Below are 6074 nucleotides of genomic sequence, written 5' to 3'. Positions count from 1 at the left end.
AAACTTCCCAGCCGGCACGCGTTAACGGCAACCGTAGCCGGCGAACACAGCCGCCTCTTATATGTCACGGATGTGACTACGAAAGTTCGCTACCTCGTCGACACTGGCGCAGAAGTTAGCGTTCTTCCAGCAAATCCCGACGACAGACTTCGCGAGTCTGTTTTGAGTTTACAGGCGGCAAACGGAAAGCCGATCGCTACTTACGGTAAAAGGTACGTCTACCTTAACGTGGGTTTACGCAAACCCATACACTGGATTTTCGTTGTTGCAGACGTCTCTATGCCAATCATTGGTATAGACCTGTTACAACACCACAATCTACTCATCGACACACGCTCACGAAGGTTAATAGACGGAAACACTAAGTTATCCGTTTGCGTAACTCCTTGTTCTGGTTGCAGGTTATCCCCAGTCACGATTAAGCACGCCATAGACCCCTTGTACCAAGCAGTACTCGACAAATACCCCGGGATATACCAATCGCAATCGAAATTAAGTTGTGTAACCAGCAATGTTACACATCACATCTCGACTACAGGACCACCTATATTTTCGAAAGCCCGAAGACTCGCTCCCGAAAAGCTTAGGTTAGCTAAAAACGAATTCAACCACATGATGGACCTAGGAATAATTCGACCATCGAATAGTCCATGGGCATCCCCATTGCACATGGTCCCTAAAAAGGACAGCAATGATTGGCGGCCAACTGGTGATTATCGGCGTCTGAATGCTAAAACCATTCCCGATCGTTACCCGCTGCCTCATATTCACGATTTGACAGCTACCTTGAAAGGTACAACTGTCTTTTCGAAAATCGACTTGGTTAAAGCTTATAACCAAATCCCGATGGCACCTGACGACATTCCTAAAACCGCCATCATCACTCCTTTCGGTCTTTACGAATTTCTACGAATGCCTTTTGGTTTAAGAAATGCGGCTCAAACCTTCCAAAGGTTTACAGACGACGTCTTCCGAGGTCTCAACTTCGTACATGCGTATGTTGATGACTGTCTAATAGCAAGTCCGGACAGAGAATCACATCTCAAGCATCTGGACATTGTTTTCGATCGACTCCAAAGGCATGGCATTACTGTCAACATTCAGAAATGCCAAATCGCAACTAACTCCTTAGACTTCTTAGGACACACTATTGATGCCCAAGGCATCCGACCCCTTAGGAGCAAAGTGGCGGCCATTCTGGATTACCCAGAACCGACCACGATCAAGCACTTACGAACTTTTAACGGACTCGTAAGTTTCTATAGACGGTTCATACCTAAATGCGCATCCCTAATGAAACCGTTAACCGATCAACTTCGTGGAAATGCGAAATCAATTAGTTTAGACGACATAGCCCGTAAAGTATTTTCCACAGTTAAGGAACACATCGCTAAAGCAACCTTGCTTGCTCATCAGGACACTCAAGCGCCCATTAGTATCGCAGTAGACGCATCCGACTCAGCAATCGGAGCAGTCTTACAACAATGGGTTAACAACTCGTGGCAACCTTTAGGATTTTTCTCGAGACGGTTGCTAGACGCGGAATCTAGGTGCAGCACGTTCGGTAGGGAACTCCTAGCTATGTATTGTGCTGTACGGCATTTCCAACATTCCATCGAAGGAAGAGAATTCACGCTTTTCACCGATCACAAACCTCTTACCTTCTCTTTAAGTTCGTCTTCAGACAAGTACTCACCGTGAGAGTCTCGACAACTCGACTACATTTCGCAGTTTACTTCAGACATACAACATATTTCTGGAGCAAACAATGTAGTCGCAGACGCCTTGTCTCGAATTAGCTCCTTGAACAGTTTCCAAGGAATCGACCTTCTTAAACTCGCTCAGCTTCAAAAAGAAGACATTGATCTTCAGCATGAGTTATCCTCGACAACTCTTAAACTAAGTATTAGGCAGATGGGAACAGGTAAGGAAACCTTACTCTGTGACACATCTACAGGTAGGGATCGTCCAATTGTACCAAAACATCATCGCCGCAACGTCTTCAATACGTTGCACAATCTTTCTCATCCAGGTGCTCGTGCAACAATCGAACTTATAGCCGAACGATTTTGTTGGCCTGGCATAAATAAAGACGTGAGGGAGTGGGCACGCTCCTGTGTAAGCTGTCAGAAATCTAAGGTCATAAGACATAACAAATGTCCCTTAGGCTCTTTCAAAACCCCTGACGCTCGTTTCGACCACGTCCATATAGATTTAGTAGGACCCTTACCCGACTCGAACGGATACTCATATCTCCTAACATGCGTAGACCGTTTCACGCGATGGCCAGAAGCAGTACCGATTAAGGACATTACTGCTGAAACCGTGGCCCGTGCTTTCGTCGAACGATGGGTAGCAAATTTCGGCTGCCCTTCCACAATCACTACAGACCGCGGACGCCAGTTCGAATCTGGACTTTTCCGTTGTCTGACCTCACTATTAGGAATCACGCGCTTCCGAACGACAGCATACCACCCACAAGCAAACGGGTTGGTAGAACGTTTTCATCGACAACTAAAAGCTTCATTATCAGCTTCAAACGTTTCACAGTGGACAGACGCTCTTCCACTCGTCTTGCTAGGTATCCGCAATGCAGTGAAAGCTGACATTGGATACACGGCATCTCAACTCGTTTACGGAACGACACTCCGACTCCCAGGAGAATTCGTGGATCCTTCAGCTTCTTCATTGAACATGGATCTAAACTCTTACACGAGTAGGCTTTCAAACGCTATGCGTTCAGTTAAACCTGCTCACACTCGACCTCAATCAACTGATGTTTTCGTTCAACCCGAATTACGACATAGTACACACGTCTTCGTTCGTCGAGATTCACATCGACGACCTCTCGAATCAGCATACGAAGGACCTTTCAAAGTTCTTCAACGCGAACCCAAGTACTATGTAGTCGATAAGAACGGCACGAACGATAGCATCAGTATCGATCGCTTAAAAGCAGCGTACTTAGAAGGAAACCCTAGCTACGTCGAATTTCCTTCGATACAAACGTACGACACGGCTCCTACACTCGTAGTACCCTACACGACAACCGACACACAACTTGATACTCCGTCAACGTCGATAGATAAACCTAAAACAACGCGTTCTGGAAGACGAATAAGATTTCCAGAACATCTTAACGAATATTGCACGTAGGACATAAGCTTTATCTTGAATTACCCTTTCAAAGTTTATTATAAATTTTTTTTAATATGCTCATTTTTTTATTTATATAAAAAAAAACAAAAAAAACATTTTTTTGAGCGTATATATATATATTTATATATTGAAAAAAACCAAAAGAAAACCTTTTTTTCCGATCGCTTTTACGCTGTTTGTAAGTGTATCAGTTTATTTTTTTCCGCTCATCTTGTGTCCTTACGCAAGTACGAGTGTATTTTCGACATGCACTCACACGTTTTATTTTTCCTCTTTTCCAGGACGGCTGGAAAAGAACGACGAAGTTTCGCAAGGAACCGAAATTTTCATTGTACTATATTTCTTTATTGCTACGTTGTACATTTTGGTCCCATAGTTTAAGGAAAGACGACCAGACGCTGCTAAACGAAGCAAGCTATCAGAAGAGTGTTTACCAACGACAAACTCGTTGGGTTTAAACTTCTGGCTGGTCACGTCTTAGTGGCATCACTACCTCACTAGGAGGGGAGTGATCTGTAGCTGTAAATAATTCCCCAAAATCAATAGCTCATTAAGTGTTCGACATTGGATGCTGACCACGTTGTTTAAGTGGACTTGTTTAGCTGAAGGCTTTCGGTCATGCATCGGCACCAGATCACGTTTCAACACAGCGTGGGACACAGCTCCTACGTTTCATTAGCCAGCTTATAGAAAAGGTCCTCGATATATTGGTAACGAATCAAATATATCTTTCCTGCCTCTTCTCGTCTGACTTCTGATTTCTATCTGACTGGGAACGATCAAACATAGAAGGTGCTACTGGTATCCAGTTGTAAAACTAGAATATTCGTTGCATCATCACTAGTCTTTCATAACGGTGAAGATGCCACAGGTATTTAGAGTTTGGCAACGCCTTAACCAGTAACACCTACTATGAGTCGTACCCATCTAGTGAAATCAAAAGTCAGAAGCGAGGAGGTTCGAAGATATATTTGATAGGCCATCAATATATCGAGGACCGACTTATCTAGACTGGCTAGCGATTGCAGAAAATGTTGAGCACGGTGTTCCCACTCGTGATCTGGTGCGGATGTGTGATCGAGCGCTTTCAGCTATGTGAGTCCATTAAAACTAATGTGGTCAGCATCCAATGTCAAACACTTACAGAACTATTTATTTTGGGATTTATTTGACGCTACAACGGCCTAAATGCGTTGGGAAGATAAGGACTCCAAAAAAGTCTACAGTGACAGGAACGAACGTTGTTGAAACAACTTACTAACAGTAAAATAATATGGGCGTGTGAGACAAGGCCAGAATAAACGAACTCACGACATCTGTATTTTAACCCCACACCAGCTAGCCATCGAGTTGGAGTTTGGGAAGGATCGGTACACTCTGTTTGAAGGATTCCGCCAGCCATTTCTAACGAACACGTCTTACACGACGGGAGCTTAGTGGCTTTTCTGTGAGAACGAAAATAGTATTGAATAACCTTCTCGCCTTTCCTGTGACTAATAAAAAGGATAACCTAGCGTTCACGCTCAAAATGCTACTGCAACTAGGAGATTGTGATGGGTTGGGGATGTTATGCACTATTAGGTATGTGTATTCGAAAGGGTGGAGACAGGTGAACTGCATTGCTAATGCCTTCTGGTGTCGGTATATGAAGAGATAAGTTCCGTCACTGCAAGCTAGGAGAAAATGGCTTCGCAAACATAAAAACTTGAGGGAAGGGGACTTTGTCCTGGTGGCTAATGGCCCTTATACTCACGGTTCATGACCAGTGGGACTAGTTGATGATTGCAAGATAGCCGAAGATGATCAAGTAAGAACAGTTATTGTACTACGAAACGAGGGGTCAAAAGAAGAGATGTGAGAGGGATTTATTTTCTAGTGAGTGAGGAATAACACCTTGTTTTAGGTTGTTTATGAGTGCATGGGCTTACTGATATGTGTTCTGAACTTCCCACTGAATTAGGCTAGTTAGCTAAGAAAAGTGTATTTACGTAGTTGAAGAGATCTGGGTGGCCGGCGTAACAGAAAGAATACTCTGAAAATCCCATCGAAGTGTTTTATTGAACAGTATTGTTTCTTGTCTTTTTCTCTGTCCCGTATTTTAACTTTTACTCAGGTTTCTTGCAGCAACGTTTTACGTCCTTTAGTATTATACTTTTGAACTCATACTGTTTTGCTTTGGTCAAAGATTTATCTTTACTACCTAATTTTACTGTTGCATGTCGTAGGGCCATCGGCAATGAAGCCATGTTTGACTAAAGTCAAGATTATGGCGTGGTTCAGTTGATGATTTCCGACATTTGATTGCCTGCTGGAAAAAGCTAATTTAATTCCCGCAGGTAGAAATTTGGTCCCATCTAGTTAAGAATGTCCCTAATGGTTTTCACGTACCGAGCACTCATTTATTAACCACTTCTTTTGCTATTTAGCATGCTATTTTGTGCTAGGGAAACCTGGCACTGTATAGCACAGTCTGAACCGTTCCAAATATTTTGTACTTCTGATATGACTTGTTTCCTTTCCTAAATAGGAACGGTAAAATTGAGCATAGAGTTTGTGTTATGATATAATTTAAATGGAGTCACTTCGAAACGCTTCGTACGTTGTATGAAACAATGTAGCTTGCTTAACTTGATGAGCTTTGGTTAAGGAGCTCTGTGTTCAAACTAAATACTGGAATTTCGGGTCATCACAATTGGTATGTATGTGTAAATAAACCATGCAAAAGAGGGAAATGAATTAAACACAGAAACTCGTCCTTTTAGGATATTTTGGTGAGAAAAATGCATATACATTTCTATAAGGGTGTAGAAACACGTTAATTTTTGTCTTCTTTTTAGTAAAATTATAATTAGGCATATTTAAAAGAACAAGCTTTCGATTGTTTTGGTTCGCGATACATTTAAAAAGTGAAGATG

The sequence above is a fragment of the Schistosoma mansoni genome, chromosome 3 (genome assembly GCF_000237925.1).
Source record: "Schistosoma mansoni strain Puerto Rico chromosome 3, complete genome".
In the NCBI taxonomy this organism is placed as follows: domain Eukaryota; kingdom Metazoa; phylum Platyhelminthes; class Trematoda; order Strigeidida; family Schistosomatidae; genus Schistosoma; species Schistosoma mansoni.
The sequence above is the reverse complement of the archived record's forward strand: the minus strand, read 5'-3'. Positions refer to the sequence as shown.